This window comes from Hipposideros armiger, unplaced genomic scaffold (genome assembly GCF_001890085.2).
Source record: "Hipposideros armiger isolate ML-2016 unplaced genomic scaffold, ASM189008v1 scaffold_69, whole genome shotgun sequence".
Classification (NCBI taxonomy): Eukaryota; Metazoa; Chordata; class Mammalia; order Chiroptera; family Hipposideridae; genus Hipposideros; species Hipposideros armiger.
Genome location: NW_017731419.1, coordinates 274,802 through 289,968, shown reverse-complemented (window position 1 = coordinate 289,968; position 15,167 = coordinate 274,802). Strand labels below are relative to the sequence as shown.

General features: G+C 39.0%; 1 protein-coding gene and 1 pseudogene across 1 annotated transcript in view; one reads left to right on the top strand and one right to left on the bottom strand.

The window, feature by feature from the left end:
* Positions 1–15,167, top strand: part of BTBD7 (BTB domain containing 7) — an 84,098-nt gene that overhangs the window by 7,334 nt on the left and 61,597 nt on the right. The gene's annotated exons all lie outside the window — the stretch shown is intronic.
* Positions 3,695–4,001, bottom strand: LOC109382756 (thymosin beta-10 pseudogene; annotated as a pseudogene).

Here is a 15,167-nt window from a genome sequence, read left to right as displayed (position 1 = left end):
GCAATTGGACAGTTTGAACGAATCCATCATCCAGAAACATCCAGAGCTTGTTAATTGTAAAGGAGTTGTGTTCCATCGTGACAACACAAGACCACACACAAGTTTGATTACCCATCAAAAATTATTGGAGCTTGGATGGGCTGTTACCACACCCACCATACTCGCCTGACCTTGCACCACCAGACTTCCACTTGTTTCACTCTCTTCAAAACTCCTTGCGTGGTATAACGTTCAATTCAGATGAGGCCGTAGGCTGTAATTCAGAACCTTGTTCAGTCTTTCACAAATAAAGACAGGTCCTTCTATGAATGAGGAATTATGAAGCTCACTGAAAGATGAGAAAAGGTTATCGCACAAAATGGGCAATATATCATTGATTGATCTTTGTTGTTTATATAAATCAATGACCTTTGAAAAAGAGACAAAATACATCATGACTTTTCTGACGACCCAATACATTGAACTTGGGTTGTGATAGCATCATTTTATATACATACTGTACTGGGCCTGGGGCTTCCACTACCAGGATTTCTCCCTAGGACAAATAAAATCCTTATAATTTAAGCCAATTCTTTGGAGATTGATACGTTGGTCTTTATTCTTCTAGATTTAGTTCAAACTTTACCAGTAGTTACACACTCACTCTCTTAGTACTTTGGACCGCTCTCCAGCCCTCATTGCACTGTACTATAATCATTTGCTTGTATGTCTGACTTTTCCACATAACTCTGTGTACTTTGAGCCTAAGTCTACAGTATGTAGCACAGTGTCTGGTATGTTATAGATACTCAGTGAGTTGTTAGGATGAACTAATAACGTGAAAAAGTGCTTTGTAAAACAATTTTTTAATAAACGAGGTGTGTTATTGTCTTGAAAGTGTAATGGAAAAATCAATTAGACTAGACATACAGTGTTCTTTGCTTGCATCTAATTATTTTCTAAAAGTATTCACTTAGATAAAAAGCATAACAGTCCCTTAAATTTTATGAAAAAAATCTTACCTACTAAAGAGGAATCCTGGAAAAAGCAATAAATGAATTGTGTTGTTACTGTGCAATTTCCTCTCTCCCTCCCTCCCGTCCTTCTTTAGGGGGAGACTTGAATGCCAGAACTAACTTCAAGTAAAATGTCTTTTTTCCCTTATATTTTGAAATTATATTTAGGCCTGTTTTATCTGGGATATATTTGTGAATTGTTCTTTAGAGGAAAATCGCATAATTTGCTTCATAGGACCTGGTTATTCTTGTCTTCAGACTTTCCCAAAATATTTTTTGCTTGCTTGAGACTAGACATGAGAATTTTCTGGTAAGCGAAAAAACTGTGACAGAACTAGATGAGTTTGGAGCAAATGTTAGTAGTAGCTTTGATAGAGACTTCTTATTGTAGCCTTAATTGCTAGGTCATAGTTCTGTCACATGCTTCAAAAATAAAGTCTGACAAAGGAGAGTTAAATTTCCCAACTTGATATACTTCACCCTTTGTTGGTTTCAGTCAAATAAATTAAACTTCAACATAGTAATTTGTAATTAGTTTTAAAACAAGGAAAAGAGGTATACATTTAGAAGTTATAATATCATGAATTGGAATTATTGGGAAAAATCAAATTTGTCACATTTGAATATGAAGAACACCCTTCTTGTTTTGATGTCTAGTTTTTTACCTTTGTACTTTGGGCAAGTTAACCTCCTTGTACCTGAGTTTATACATCTGTAAAATGGGTAGTATCACCCTCCTCAGGGTTCTTGTTTGGGTAATCTGTGTGAGAACACATTATGGTGTTTAGAACAGATTCTCAGACATTCCTTTTTTCTCCATCAACTTTTCAAAATTAAGTAAATGCCTTTTAATGCTGTTTGGATTTCAGCTTTTGAATATTTAAGCCAGTCTTTCTCTTCTATATGTATGTGTTCTTTGTGTCTTGTGGGCTTATTAATTCTTGAGTAATAAAAAGTCACTTAATTAAAACAATTATGTATGTATTTTTAAAAAATTAAACAATAACAACTTGTCATGGATCACATGGCTTTTTGCTATTTAGCCTCTGCTGCTTCTCTGGGCTCATATCTCACTACTGCCACAACCCCTTCTCATTCTAAATATAGGATTACTTTTATTTCCCTCAGTGAACCAGGTTTTGTTCTTACCTTGGACTTTCACGTAGTTTTAGAGCATTATTTTGGCATCCAACCTCTCCCCCCAATATCTTCATCAAGAAAAGGAAAAAGTTCACGCTTTTTAAGTTGTCAGTCTTACATCTTATCTCAGATGTCACTTTCTCAACAACCTCATAAGGTAGACACTTTTATTATCACCAGACACAGAGAACCTTTAAAAAGTTGCCCAAGATTACACAGCTTATAAATGGCAGAGCAAGTTCCAAACCCAGGCAGTTTGGCTCCAGAATTCTTCATCTCCACTAATCTACGTAGTGTGATAAAATACAGCGAATGTTTAAATTTTTAAGAAGTTTATTACAGTAAAAGACACATTGTCATTAGTCCCCCCTCAAAACACTCTCCCTCACTTTGAACACACTTATCCCATTGTTCTTGCCACTTTCTGAAGCAGTTCTGGAAGTCCTCTTTAGTGAATGTCTTTAGTTGAGCTGTCGGGGCTGCGTCAATGTCCTGCATCGACTCAAAACGTTTACCTTTCATGGTCATTTTGACTTTGGGGAAGAGCCAGAAGTCACATGACACGGAGCGTTGTTATGATGAAGAATGATTTGCAGCACACTTTAAAACACACCTTCTCTCAACCTGCACCGAACAAGTTGAAACTTGTCACACATTGTTACTAAGTTTTTACGCGACACTTCCCATATTGAAGATCCCTGCCTTTCCGTTGGCTGGCACTCGGCAGCAACGTTCACTGTAGTTTTTGATCACACCTCGTATGTTTCCTCTATATTGTAATTGCTTATTTACCAGCTTGCCCCTAAGTACCTGAAAAGCAAAGATTATGTCTGTTCATTGTTATATCCCCATGGGCTAATTATTAGTATATAGTAGATGCTCAGAAAATGTTTAAATGAATGAAATTCTCTTAATTGAAAGCAGTGTTTTGCTTAAATTTCTCTCAGTACCTTTCATATAATACATACTCGTATGTCAATAGTCTTCGTGCTTTATGATACAAAGCAAAATTTATATGATCAAGCTAATTGTGGTAGTTTTTTTTTAAAGATTTTATTGGGGAACTTGGGGAGGCAAACAGCATTTGGAAATAAGGGAAGGGGAACAGACAGGTTGCTGTCCTTTTGTCCTTCAGTCTAGTTGTGGAGGACGTTGCTTCACTGGCCCATGTTGGTATTAGCATTGCGCTCTTCCCGGGTGAGGCAAATCGGTCGCCGGCCACTGGATGGCTGCTCATGGCAGCTCACGCCGGCTGCCAGCCGCTCACAGTGGCTGACGGCTACTCATGGCAGCCCAGCTCCAGGTTGAGCTGTTGTTCACCATCTTAGCTGTAGAGGGCGCAGCATCACTGGCCCTCATGTGGGATCCAAACCGGGGCCCTGCTGCTTAGAGCTGGCGTCCCAAGACGACTCTTTTTTTTGTTTGTTTGTTTTTGTTTTTGCCACGAGGTGTGTTTTATTTTCATTAATCATGCAAATAATTTTCTACAATATCCCAGGGCAAACTGGAGAATGTGGCAGTGCGATTGGGGGGAGGTCCCCTCAGAGACCCACAGACCGATGGCATGGGCGTGGAGTGCCTGGGTTCACAGTGCAGCTTGTCGCTCGTGTCCATCTTGCAGGTGGCTCCTTCTCCACATCACGACTGGAGTCTCCAAGATGACGGGGGTGGGGAGTCCTCCAGGTTCTTAAGAAATTTCACTCCGTTTCTCCTGCTTAATGGTCTCTTTGGTCGGTAGGGTGTTCTTCTCCTGCGTCTCCGTCTTCTTCAGTTTGGCCTTGTCGAAGCTGGCGATTTCCCCCATGTCGGGCTTGTCTGCCATTTTCTTAAAACAATCCTTGGTCTTTGCTCGAAACAGAGGTTCCTGGAAACCGCTCGCGTCGCTGCAGCAAGACACCCCCAAGACAACTCTTAACCAACACGCCACTTGGCTGGCCCAAGCTAATTGTGGTTTTGAAGTATATTGCACTACCCACCAAGTATAGTTATAACCCCATGTTTATAACTACTATCAACTCATTTTAGCCTTCTATAACAGTATCACTTTGCAACTTAAAAAACTGGTGCTTTTCAAATATATGACGATGGAAGGAAGGAGAACCGACTCTGGATGGTAAACACACAATGCAATATATAGATGTTTTATTGTACTACAAATGTACACTTGAAACCTATGTAATTTTACTAACCAAAGTCACCCCAATCAATCTAATAAAGATTAAAAAACTGGTGCTTTGTAGGCATCCTTTTCATATAGTATTATTGAAACAGGGCCCATTGGGCCCCCCACAATAGAGGCCTCGCTGCCTCCCGGCCTCACCTTCCTTGACCTACCTGTAGCTTAACAATAGATCAGCTTCCTGCAGCTTGAGCTCAGAATGTCCCCTGTCCCACCCAGGGATAAAACATTACCCTGAAATTTATGATCAATACCCTTAAGCTTATTGATCACAATCTCTGTGGTGGAGCATTCTTTCCAGGCTACTCCCATCATTGTTCCTGGGTTGCTGACTCCACCAGAGAATCACTTGGCCAGAGGGAAGGCTCCATGCAGGACCCCCCCACACACACACACACCCATCACGTAGCCTCTTGAGGATCGCCCAGATTTTCCCTAAATACCCCACGCGGGTCTGAGAATGTTAAGGCATTTTTTGGAGGTGTTAACCTGCTTCCTTCTCAGATCACTGGTGCTCTGCTAATAAACGTGTATTCTAAATAGCCTAGCTCCTGTGTCGGTCTATTGGCTGAGTGGCGCAGGCAGCACAAGCCCCGGAAATATAGATCATTTGTAACTAGTTTCTAGATGGTATATAGGAAATTTTATAAAGTAAAATTATACTAGTATATGGACTGTCCTACAGTGGGGCAAAAGTGTAATGGCCACCGTAATGAGAAGGTATCTTCAGACCGAAAGAAGCAGACAACTCCATAGAATATAACAATTTATTATAGGGTAGTTTACTTATGGAAAGATTGGGCTACACTGGACAGATGCCCCAGCAGTTTTGCACAAATTATTCTCTGCTAAAGACTCCTGTTACTGTACTGTTCTTAAAATATAACTCAGATACTATTGATTGACAAGACATAGGGATAAAGAATGCAGTAGCACTGTGCCTTCTATTGGTGGATACTATTACCAGTTTGATATTCATCTCTGTTTATGATTACATTTTAGGGAACAGATAATCATTAACTAGAAGGCTTTGGTATGCTTATTAAGGACAGTGAGGTTGGTCACCTGTCACAGCATGAAAGGACACAAAGATGTTTATATCTATGCAGTGGACTGATCATCTATATCTGTTAACCTTTTAATGAGCGTGATTTCTGTGCGTATGTAGAATTAAAAAAAAAAAAAGACATATTCCACATTTTAAACTCTGACTGTATCCCAAAAGATAAAAGGTTTATATCAAATAGTCACAGGGTAGATAATGATTTAAGTATGCACATTGTGTTGATGTTTATGGGAAAAGTTGAAATGTCTTCATATTTCAATAGACTTTTCAAATAAATGATGCATAAAACTACTTCGAGCATCGTGCTCTAATCAGGATCACTAGATAGAGAACCAAAAGTGTTCCTTCTCCGTGAATGTTCTTGCTTTACCAAAGACTTTGCTTCTGATGCTTCTTGGGGTTAATCTTTCTCCTGCACCCCTTTACTCCACTGCAGGGTTTCTCTCAACCTTGGCACTATTGACATTTGGGGCCAGATAATTCTTTATTGTGGGAGACTGTCCCGTGCATTGTGGGATATTTAGCCAGCATCTCCAGCTAGATGCCAGTAATACCCTTCCACAACCCTAACTGTGGCAGCCAAAATTGCCTCCAGAGATTGTCAAATGTCCCTAGTGGGGCAAACTCACCCCAGTTGAAAACTGCTTTACTACATCATTCCTATCCACTTAACTTATTTGCTGTAGTATCTCCCTCTCCTCCATCACACGCCTTTCCAAACTTCCACATTTCTTTCTACTGCCTTACTCCTTTGTCATCTTTTTGCAGCCTTTCTTTAAAGAATTATACAACATCTGCTTTTTCCAGATTTTCACTTACAGTTCAGTTTCCTCTCCTGAATTCTCTGAGCCCACAGCCTTCTGGTTTTCGTCTCCCTCTCTGGCTGCTCCATTTTGGTCTCCTTTATCAGCTCTACCTAGTTGGACAGTGGCATAATCTTTACTTCTTTCCTACTTACTCTTATCTAATCAGTTCCTGTCTTTCTTGCCTCATATTTCCTTATGTGGTGTCTCTCTTATACCTATTAATTCTTAGGCTGTTCTCTCTATTGAAATGCCCGTAGTACCTACATTTCTCCATGTTTAAATTCTAAAATCCTTCAAGGACCAGAGGAGTTGTCATCTTTCCATGAAAGCCTTTCCTAATCACCCTTTTGCATCTTCCATGCCATGTTCCTATTTATCTCTGTATCCACTTGCAACTTTGTGTTATTTATTTACTGAAATATGCCTTGCATTAGACAATAAGCTCACATAGTTGGTGTTCAGATCGTTGTTGAAGAAACAATGAGGAGGTAGCAGTAGCGTGGAAGGAATTCAGTAAACACAGTGAAGACCTGAGAGTTTGCTAAAGGTAGAGAAAAAGAGGAAAAAGGAAGAAAACTGATCACAGAAGTCTTTACATTCTTTCCTTTTGTGGCTTCTGTGATGTGGGCCTTTCCCAATTTCATTCTGCATTTCTAAGCACCTGATTTATTCAGGGCCCATTATGAGTTAGGCACTCTTCAAGGTACTTAGAATACATAGTTACTGAAAAAGGACACAGTCCCAGTACTCTAGGAACTTAATCACTTTGAGGACATAGAAATCTTAACAATAATTGTCCTTCCAGAGTGATAATACTAAAATTGAAGTGTATTCCAAACTTGCTGGTAACATAGAGGAAAGAGATGGCTTCTCAATTTGAAGTACAGCTTTTAGATGCTGCTTCTTCCAGGCCGCCTATTCTGGGAACTCCCCAGGCTCCATGTTTTCCTTTACTCAGTTCTCTTTCAGATTCCAAATTACCAGCATTTCCTGTGGCTCAGTACTTAGCCTTCCGTTCATTCTTCTGTGTCCTTTTCTTTAGGAAATGGATTTAGTTTCAAGGCTTCAGCTAACAACTTTCAAATCTGCACTTGCTACAGCAAAACATTTTTTATTTTGAAATAATACATATACAAGGAAGCACATTAAACAAATTTAAGTTTAACTTATTTTAACATTATTTTAAAGCTGACACCACCCTGGCCATGAAATAGAACAGTGTTAAACCTTCTAAAACCCCAACCTTATGCCTCTTCCCAACCACAGCCACCTACCTCATCTCTTAAGGTAGCCACTGTACTGATTTTTATGTGAATTTCTTTTTTAAAAAAATAGCTTTATACTTGAATACTAGCTAGGTATTTATTCCAAAGTACTATAGTTGCTCTCGGGGAGGCTGGAGGACAGAGGTAGAGGGAGACCTTTCACAGTATCCCATTTTGTAGCTGTGTTGGAATCCCTAAGACCATCCCAGGTTCACTAGGACGACTTACAGACCTCAGCATCTAGTCATACTCATGTCTATTATTTATTCAGCACAGGATACACAGAAAAATCAGCAAAGATAAAGCTTCATGATGTGAAGTCCAAAGGAAACCAGACACAAACTTCCCAGAGTATTCAGCCAGTGGAGTCACACAGGATACATGTAGCTCTTCCAGCACTGACTTGTGACAGCACACATGAAATGACTTCTAGGGAAGCTCAGTCGAGACTCAGTACCCAGAATTTTTATTAAGGGCTAGTCACATAGGCACCTACTTCTTAGCATGTACCAAACTTTAGGCTCCCAGTAGGAAAGCAGATATTCAGCATAAACCATATTGTTTGCACAGTGAACCATCCTTACCAGTAAAGGGATGGTGGGAACATCCAAAATCCAAGTTCCAGAGACCAGCCAGGACCAACCTTACAAGCAGGTTTTTCTAAAGATAGCAGTTGCAGGCCTATGGTGTTAACTTTGTTCTGCTTAATACCTTTTGATTTTTTTTAATTCAAAATTTAAATACATTTTAAAAACCAGTTTTCATATTGTTACTTTCTCTCAAAATGTGTCATACCTTGATTGCTATCCTGTGATTGAAAATGTGTTCTGTCGAACACTGCATATGCCCTACTACTGGTTTTCCTTAGAAAGGTTTCTATGATTCAGTTTGAAAAGGTTGAATTAAGCAAAGTTAAACAGGTTTCTTAGCTTCAGGACTCCGAGTCTTTTGTAGTGCTGTGTATGACCAGCTTCTACCTACCTCTCCTGCCTCATCTCACGTTATCCCCTTTTCTCCCCCACTTCCTCTGCCTTAGCCACCTTGGCCTTCTTGCTTTTCCAGGATAAACTGCATACTCTGCCTTAACTCCCCAGCATCACATTGCTACTACCTCTGTCAGTAAATACTGTCAGGCCTTATTTATATTTATGTATTATTTGTATTTATGTATGTATTTAAGTCAAGATCTCTCTTTTGTATGCTGTATGTATTCTTCATGTCTTTGGGCTTAGTGATATCAATAAATCAGATTACTCATTCTTTCTCATAGCAGCCCATGCTTTTCATGGTATTTACCCCAGTGTATAATTTTATTTCTATAATTTGTTTAAATATTCATTTTCTCACTTGACTGTAAGCAACATGAGAACCAAGCCTGTTTTGTTCACAGCTATAACCCCCAGCACTTAGCGTAGGGCATATAGTCAATACTCAAATATTTAATGAATAATTTACAAAATTAGGCTATAGTAAGTGGTATTTCCCAACCTAACCAGGATTTTTTAAAAGGCTCATTTCATTTTATGTTGCAAGACTAGTGTTCTATAGAATACATTTTGGGAAATACTGATATGGATTTGTGACTAGGAGTTTGTACTTATTCTGTATTCTTGATTGAACAAACCACTGTTAGAAAGATTAATTTGGCGTTGGTGTGGTAGATGTATTAGACTGGAAGCAGAGACCAAGTTTGATTTTGTGACAATTCAAGGAAGAGGTAATAACTAATGACTTGGTCTAAGTTGTTTGCAGTGGGATTGGTGAGCCAGTTTGATACAGAGGAGAGGGATGAGGGAGACATAGCTGCAGTTTTTACCCTGGATGCACAGTGTTTTCAGCTACAGGCAGTTAGATAGAGGACTAATTGAGTTTCTTTTCCCTGAAAGCATCTTCCAGTTTTTTGGAAAAAGTATCCATCTTGTTTCTAAGCAACACCAGATAATTGAGTTATCTTCATATTTAGGATTTTATAAAAAATTTTAAATTATCACATAGAATTACTTAATTGTGCTGTAAACTCTTTATCTAATGTCAGCTTTCTGCTCTGATTGAAGGATGTGTTTACCTACATAATTTGGAGATTACAACACAAATTAAAAGAACTTGTTCATATAGCATTGTCCTTCCTAACTACTTACATTTATATACAAGGTGTGACAATTAAGTTCATGAACTTGTTGCAGTGATGTTGCTAACCTTTTTTGGTATCAGAGGAATCATTCATTATGAATTTGTGCCAACTGGACAAATACTTAACCAAGTTTACTATTTGGAAGTGCTGAAAAGGCTGTGTGAAAAAGTTATATGACCTGAACTTTTCGCCAACCATTCATGGCTCTTGCATCATGACAATGCACCAGCTCACGCGGCACTGTCTGTGAGGGAGTTTTTAGCCAGTAAACAAGTAACTGTATTGGAACACTCTCCCTGCTCACCTGATCTGGCCCCCGATGACTTCTTTCTTTACCCGAAGATAAAGAAAATATTGAAAGGAAGACATTTTGATGCCATTCAGGACATCAAGGGTAATATGGCAACAGCTCTGATGGTTATTCCAGAAAAAGAGTTCCAAAATTGCTTTGAAGGGTGGGACTAGGCGCTGGCGTTGGTGCATAGCTTCCCAAGGGGAATACTTCGAAAGTGACCATAGTGATATTCAGCAGTGAGGTATGTAGCACTTTTTCTAGGATGAGTTCGCAAACTTCATTGTCTGACTCTGTGTGTGTGTGTGTGTGTGTGTGTGTGTAATTTGTTTCTTGATATAAAAATATTTATAATAAGCATGAAGCCTATAAGTTACAAAAGGAAAAGATGGACAGAATTGACTATGTAAAAAGTTTAAACATTTATGACAAAAGCTATCATTGTTTTAAAAGGCTATTATGAATATTCTCTCTTGATATTTTAACATTAATATAGAAAGTATTACAAATTAATACAATGAACATTCAAATAGAAAAATAGGCAAAGAATATAAAGAAACACAGAGGCTAATATATTGAGATTCAGTTTCACTTATAATTTAAAAAGCAGATTAAAATAAAGAAATCATTTTTTCCTGTTAGATTGGCAAAGATTAATAATGACCAGAGTGTTTGCCATTTTCACACAGAGTTGGCAGGAGTATAAATTCCAATTTTTCTGACAGTACACCTCCAAATTAATCCAGTAATCCTACTTCTTGATATTTATTCTAATGGCATGATTTAGAGTAGTCAAAGATAAATGTAATAATAGAAGGATTGCAGGATTGTTTATAATATTGACAAACTGGAAATGATCCTCAGTGTGGCCAGATTTCTATATCCCTGATATATTATGAAATGAAAAGAAATAACTTTTTACAGCACTAGTTGTAAAATATTCTTATTTCAAACTATTTAAAGTTTATGTCAAAAAGACTGATGAGCAATCAAATTGTTACTAGTTATCTTTGTGGGAAGGGAGGCAGATGTTAGGGAATTGCCTTTATACTTTCTTGTGATTTATTTTATTTTTACTTTTTAAGATTTTATTGGGAAATTGGGGGAGGGGAACAGTGTTGGGGAATCGCAGAAGGGGAACAGACAAATTGCTGTCCTTTTGTTCTTCAGTCTAGTTGTGGAGGACGTTGCTTCACTGGCCCATGTTGGTATTATCATTGCACACTTCCCGGGTGAGGCAGATCGGTCGCTGGCCTCTGGACGGCCACTCACGGTGGCTCTTGGCAGCTCACACTGGCTGCTGGACACTCATGCTGGCTGTTGGACACTCACGGTAGCTTATGGCAGCCCACTGCAGCCTACACTGTCGCAGACGGACTCACGGCAGCCCAGCTCCAGGTCGAGCTGTTGTTCACAATCTTAGCTGTAGAGGGCAGTGTCACTGGCCTTCATGTGGGATACGAACCAGGGCCCTGCTGCTCAGAGCTGGCATCCCAAGCCAACTATTAACCAATGCGCCACTCTGCCGGTGTATTTTGTTTTTTAATTTAAATAATGAACATGTATTATTTTCATAAGTAAGTGGGGAAATTAGAGATTCTGGAGTGGCTAGAGAAGCTTTATTTAGCAATATCTGGCTCTTTGTATTTTATAATCTGTTCTGAAACCTTTAAAATCATTTCAAGGCCGGCCGAGTGGCACGTTTGTTAAGAGCTGGCTCGGGACGCCAGAGAGCCCCGGTTCAGATCCCACATATGAGGGCCAGTGACACTGCACTCTACAGCTAAGATGCTGAACAACAGCTCAGCCTGGAGCTGGGTTGCCATGGGCTACCGTGTGTAGCCAGCAGCCAGCGTGAGCGGCCAGCAGCCTCAGTGAGAGGCCATCCAGAAGCCGGCGACTGATCTGTCTCGCCCTGGAAGAGCGCAATGATGGTGCCAACTTGGGCCAGTGAAGCAGCGTCCTCCACAACTAGTCTGAAGAACAAAAAAAGGACAGCAACTTGTCTGTTCCCTTACCCCTAATTCCCCAGCGCTGTTCCTCTCCCCCAATTCCCCAATAAAAATCTTATAAAAAAAATAAAAATATTTATATAGATACAGAATTAGTACTACCCATGTGTAATGCACATCCTTTTCACTCACAAATTTGGGCAAAAAAGTGCTCATTGTATATGGCAAAATACAGTAAATTAGGGCTTCTTTAAAGAGCTGGCTAATTCCAGGCCTAAGGCAAGAAAAATACAAGATATGTCTGCAATCACATGTAACCCCAAAAAGTAAAGAAGCTTTCAGAGACAAGATGGGGTTATGTCCTAAGGTCTCAGGAGCCAGTTTGAATAAGCTTCCACTGTCCAAATGTGGGACAATTTGAGCCTCAATAAGGATAACTACAAAGGATTGAAACCCATCAAATATGTTTAAATCCATGAACACATACTTTTTTTTAAAACTCGCTTATATTTTTAGAGAATGTTGGAAAGTTGTTTTGAAAAGTAGTAAATAAAGGTAAAGAACCATTCATCTATTCTGCTTTTTGCTACAAACTGTATATCAGACAACTGAAGAGTTGATGAGTTTCTTTTACAGAAGTATTCCAGCTAATTAATAAAGAAGGAATAATAGAATATCACCACATTGCAACCCCTAGTGAATTAATAAGTCTAGTTGGTGGTCCTTGATGATTGTTCATGTGACAGACTGAGAAGTAGATATTTTGTACCTGTTGTTGGAAGTACACAACCACCACCTGAGAAGTTTTCACAAAATAAACTTTAAAAATACAATAATGATCCCAAAAGTGATGAAGTCACTAGGTCTGATTATCAATTACAGGAAATACAGGGGTCAGAGGAGCATATTAAACTGTAGTATGGTGATTCATTTGGCAGAAATCCAGACTGTGGGAAACTAATAGTTAACCTTGTCTTTTTTTTTTTTTTTAAGATTTTATTGGGGAATTGGGGGAGAGGGATCAGACAAGTTGCTGTCCTTTTGTTCTTCAGTCTAGTTGTAGAGGACGTCACTTCACTGGCCCATGTTGGTATTGTGATCATTGCACTTTTCCCGGCTGAGGCAGTTGGTCGCTGGCCATTGGAGGGCTGCTCCCACTGGCTGCCGGCCATTTACGGTAGCTCACGGCAGCCCACTGCAGCCTACACTGTCACCGGCGACTCACGGCAGCCGAGCTCCAGGTTGAGCTGTTGTTCACCATCTTAGCTGTAGAGGGCGCAGCGTCATTGGCCCATGTGGGATCTGAACTGGCGGCCCTTGCTGCTCAGAGCTCGTGTTCCCAAGCCAACTCTTAACCAACAAACCACTCGGCCAGCCCATAACCTTATGTCTTGAACAAAGAAAATTACAAGAGGAAAGAAGGGGAGTCGGGAGGAACCTGTTAAAGGAAATTTAAGAGACAGTCATCCAATCACAATGTATGGACTTTATTTAGGTTCTGATTGAAAACAACTAAAAAAAAAAATGAAACAATTGGGGAAATGTGAACTCTGACTGGGAAGTTCTTATTAAGGAATTATTGTTCATTATATTAGATATGATAATGGTATTGTGGTTGTTCTTTTACATCCTTTCTTTTAGAGATACATATTGGAAATGGTCACAGATGAAATAATATACTATCTGGGATTTGGTTCAACATAATCCAGAGGGCTTGGGTGGAGAGTGGATTGGGATATAGTGATATAAGACTGCAACAAATTGGTAATGGTTGAAATTTGGTGATGGATGGAGGTTTGTTTTACTGTTCTTTCTACTTTTGTACATATTTTTTCTTTTATTACAGAAATTACAAGCTTTATCCTCCTGCAAAGGAGAAAAAAACAGGTAATAGGAAGGAGTGAAATAGAGAAGCATAGTCATAATTGTCTTCGCTGTTTGAATGCTGGAGGTTGGATATTGGTGGAACATAATCCACAATCCAGAAACTTTTTATTGTTCATCAGTGATGCAGAGCACTAGAAATTAATTTAACATCTGTCCCATAACCCATCAGTTGGGTGATGAAAGTGGGAACTTGAGCAGTTTAAGACAACTAACAAAAGCAGCAGTCAGCAGTGCAGGAGACATAGAGAAGTGTAAGGAAACATGGCTATTCTCTTCAGAAAGGTTGCTATTGGACTGAATATTTTTGAGATGCTTTCTTGTTTAAGGGAGAAAACACTAAGTTAGGGGTCAGAATGCCTGGGGTCTAGTTTTGGCTTTGCCGTTTTACTATATATATTTCACTCTGGATAAGTCAATTCGCTTTTCTACCTTTACTGCCTCATTTGGAGATTAAGTCTACGTTGAAGACTTAATGTGTGAAAATGTACTTGTAAATATATATCTCTGTTACACTAGAGTTGAAGTCACTAAAAGAATGTATAAAAGGGAAGACAAGTTATTGCTTTTCTGTCTTTTAGTGGGTTTTTTTTTCTATTTACTTTTTTAAAATTATGGTTAAAAATATATAACATAACATTTACTATTTTAACCAGTTTTAAGTGTATAGTTCTGTGGCTTTAAGTACATTCATATTGTTGTGCAACCATCACCACCGTCTTGCTCCAGAAATGTTTTTATCTTCCCCAAGTGAAACTCTGTGGCCATTAAATACTACATCCCAGCCTCTGGCAACCACCAGTCTGCTTTCTGTTTCTGTGATTCTGACTACTTTGGGTACCTCAGATAAATAGAATCACATGACATTTGTCTTCCTGTGTCTTGCATTTTTCACGTAACATAATGGCCTCAAGATTTATCCATGTTGTAGCATGTATCAAAATTTCCTTTTTAAGGCCTAAAAATATTCCGTTGTATGTATAGACCACGTTTTGTTCATCCATTTATCTGGCGATGGACACTTGGTTTGCTTCTACCTTTTGGCTATTGTGAATAATGGTGCTGTGACCATACGTGTACAAATATCTGTTTTTTATTTTGGTGGGTAGATAGCCAGAAGTGGAATTGCTGAGTTGCATGGTAATTCTGTGTTTGATTTTTTAAAGAATCAATGTTTTTTCCCTAAATACTTTATTGCTTTTGTATTTTGAAACATCTCAACAGAGTCGTATTTGAGGCTGTGATCCATGCACGTACCAGTGCAATTTTTAAATCACTCTTTTAAGAGGTTTAGACTACACAAGGAATATGGATCCTGAGAAACAATTTTTGGACTGAAAAGTTTAAGGAATGGTTACAAACAAGTCTTTCCTTATTAAATGTTTATTTTTTAAAAACCGATTTCATTGAGCAGTTTTGAACTGAACACCTTTCTATGTGCTGAGGATTTAGTGGGG